Source organism: Rattus norvegicus, chromosome 15, assembly GCF_036323735.1.
Source record: "Rattus norvegicus strain BN/NHsdMcwi chromosome 15, GRCr8, whole genome shotgun sequence".
NCBI classification, from domain to species: domain Eukaryota; kingdom Metazoa; phylum Chordata; class Mammalia; order Rodentia; family Muridae; genus Rattus; species Rattus norvegicus.
Window position 1 is genome coordinate 46,895,149 of NC_086033.1, and position 3,837 is coordinate 46,898,985.

Sequence of the window (3,837 nt, forward strand, 5' to 3'; positions counted from 1 at the left end):
CTTGTCCTGGTGTAGAAGGGAAGGAGATGGAGAGGCAGAAATAGCAGTTACCATTTATAACTCCTACTAGAACATGGCTTTTGTTAATTTTACTATGTAATTGGTAAATATGTCTCCCATAAGACCATAATCATGTCAAACTGGAGGAAGGTATAGTCCCACAGTAAAGGATGTATTTGAAACAATAGTACATTTTCATATTTACTGTATCAGGTCAGTCAAATTGTTCTTGAAAATATGCATAATATTCATATCATCTACCAAAATTAGTATAAATTCAGACTTTGAGTTAGGGGTAACCTTACACTATAGCCCTGAGTATCCATCCCTCTATTGTATCTAAGAACAAAGGTTTGGCTAGACTCAAAGCATCTCTGATATTTAGGACACTGGATGCAAGTGAATGATGGGTCCTGAATCTCAGATGCCATGGGTTGTGGTTGTTGTTACAGGGGATCTCACACACTCTTGCAATTGCACACAATATAGTGTCTTGCTAATCCAACATAATGTGTCATCCTTGGTGAGCTCTGGCATCACAGTTCCCTCTGTTACGGAGTCTGAAGTACATTTGCAGTCTATCTAGCCAAATCCCGTCACAGTAGCTTCCTTCATTAAACTAATCTCCAGTTCAGATGACTCACACCACTCTGAGAGTTCTCCTTGGGGTCTCTTGAGCTCTTCAGTGCTGGTAAAGCTTGCTTGGCTCCCTTTCAATTTATCAGAGACTCTGTGAAATGAGGGAGTTGAGTTCTTATTCACTTTCCATATAAATTCTCTCTGCCATGCATTTTGTGACCACGTGCCTAAAGGCTGGCTTCACTCAGGGAACTGAAAAAAGTCTTCTTTGTAGATGAGTCACAAGAATCAGTTGCATTCTTCCACTGATAGTGGGCTCTGATTGCCGCACTCTTTTATGATTAGAAAGCACCTCATAGGTTGCTGTTTTTTGTTTGTTTGTTTGTTTGTTTGTTTTGTTTTTTTAATCCTGTCCAAGGCAAAGTCTCTCCACCTATAAAGGGAAGTGACTGGCCGACAACAGTTCAGCAGTTTTTGTCTATCTGACTTCCACTCTTCATATGGAAATTTATGGAGGAGAAGTCTTGAGCAAGTAAAAGGATTTCTTATTTTTTAGCACAGTAATAGCTATTTCACTATGGGTTGAATTCTATCCCTTGAATTCAGTTATCCAAACTCTAACTCCCAGCATATAGATTCACTTGGAAACAGGGCCATTCCAAGTGTGTGGTTTAAGATGATTTTATTTTGGAGGAGAAGGAACCCAGTTCAAAATGATTGGTATTCTTATAAAAGTGGATAATTAGGACATAGTCATGCACACAGAAAGAATGGAAAGAACACCATGAACTCAGCTATCTTTAAGCCAACGAGAGACTTGAATCTTTTTCTCAGATCCTTGTTGATACATGAAACTTCCATCCTCCTGGTTTGTGATATACTCGTGATATATTTGTTATATACAAGCTATCAAGTGTGTGCTATTTTGTCTTTAGAGTATCAGATTCAGATTCCATTACATAAGTGTTTTAAGGAATTCTTGAATTCATAGTGGGTGTGAAGTCCAGATTTTAATAGTTCTGAAACTTCATTACATCCATACAGATAGCTGGAGTTAACAATATAGTGTTATACAAAGTCCACATCCTGAATTGCCTCACCTAGTTAAAAATGCCCCTAATCCTTCATTATAACATGGAGCCATTTATTTTGAGGAAGTCAAGAAAAAAATAATGTTCAGAGAGAAAAGATTTAAATAGAAATGGCAGTGATGACACATGGCTTTAATCCCAGTACTTCGGTGGCAGAGGTATGTGGATCTCTGTGAACCTAAGGTTAACCTGGACTACAGAGTGAACTCCAGGACAGTCAAGGCTAGATAGAGAAACTCTGTCTCCTAAAACTACAAAATGAAAAAGGATGAAAAAAAGAAAGAAATGCAAACTGAAGAGGCACATAAGATGCCTAGCCGGCTCTGGAGTTCAAGAAGTTTGGGGGCTTTGTGATCAATCACAATATACAGTCTCTAGTACAAGAGAAGTGGCCTCAAAGATGATCCTCTGACCTTTGAATGCCCTCACTCACAATTTAGTTCAATGTAATCCTTTTCTGAGTTCTTCAGAACCAATTCAGCTCTAGGCATCTGCACCACAATCCATTTTAACATTCACTTTGCCTACGTGAATGGAAAGTTTGTGGGATTCTTTTAGGTGTACCCCCAATTTTAAGAGCAGAGTAGGTGGAATGGACTGTCTTCCAAAAGAACCTGTCAAGATCCAAAAGTGTTTGTATTAATAACCAGGAGAACTTCATTTGCCTGGAAGCGTGAACATTGAAAGCACTAGACAGCATGCTTTCATACCTCTTAAATGGCTTAAAGACTCATTTACCAGAGGAAATGAAGTAGCACTCCACCAGGATTGTATTTGACTAGAGAATTATCTGGAATATTTGGGCCTGTTTTAATCTGTTGAATTATTGCAAAGTTACTGCTGGACTTTAAATAAATCTAGAACGAAAGATATCAAATATTTTGGTTTTAAGCTGTTTTTACAGCTGGTCACTGAAGTTGATGTCCTAGATATCATCTGTACACACTATTTTACTTTCTACAATTACAAAAAATGTCAGGAGAAGACAACTTTTATTTTAAAACATACTATTTCAAAGGAAACCTACCATACAATTCCATGTATATAACATTTGTGAAATGGTATAAATTTGGGAAATATGATCATGTTGTTACCGTGAAGGCATGAAGGAAAAGTCTAGTCTCTAAGAGTCTAGCAGCACAGAGTCTTCAGGGATGGTAGAGTTGAGTGCCTTGATAGTGGTTGTAGTTAATACCCTAGCCTGAGATTTTTGTTCTCTTGACCAGAAGGTACATGGTTGAGCTTGCAAACTTTACATTGGCTTTCTCCTGGCTCTTAAACTTCCTTGTATACACCTCTCCATTAAAATGTGGATCTGATTCAGAGCCCAGGCTCTAAGGGCATCTAAGAGATTCTAGAGGGATTTGTAATTTTTTCCTTTCTATACTTGTGACACAAACCTGAATACAGAATAAAGATGGAACTGGATGTCAAGTTCATTAACAATAGCTTTATCCCAGGGTTGACTTTCCTTCAGAACAGCACTCCATCTAAATAGACTCTCTGATAGCAACTGCTTAGTGGTTCACCAGTCATCAGTCACTGCACAAACTGCAGTTCACCCAGCATTTCTTTTCTTTTTGATATATACCAAGAACTTTTAAAAATAAAAGTTGCTGATATGCAATTCTATTCATTTTCTTCCTTACCTCAAGTCACAGTGTTACCTGAAATTTGGCATGGTCCCTCTATGGTCACCAGATGATATCAAAGAAATTCAGGTCCTTTCTCACAAATAAAAAGTAAAAATTAAGAGCTGACTAAAATGAAAATTAAAAGCCAATCTTATTAGCATTTAAAAGAAGGAAAAGGTTGCAAGCTATGAATCTCTGCAGCTATCTGGAAAAAGAGAATAGGGAGAAGGAAAAACTTAATAACCATGTTGTTTGAGTAGTTGTCGTGGAGATCAGTTTCATGGTGACAGGCAGTCATGTGGTGACAGGAAGTCATTTGTCCACAGAAAATCATATGGCAAGGAGAAGGGCTTTAGATAATGAGTAAAGGAAACCAAAATGTTAAAGACAGCATGCTTAGAAAAGAAATGGAAGAAGGAAAGAAGGTAAGCTTTTCTGAGAAATTTATGATTTATGAATCACAGATTTATGAAGCAGTTTGACTGTGACTCTAAACAGTGATAGGGGGTAGGAATCATTGGAAAGAAAAGTGC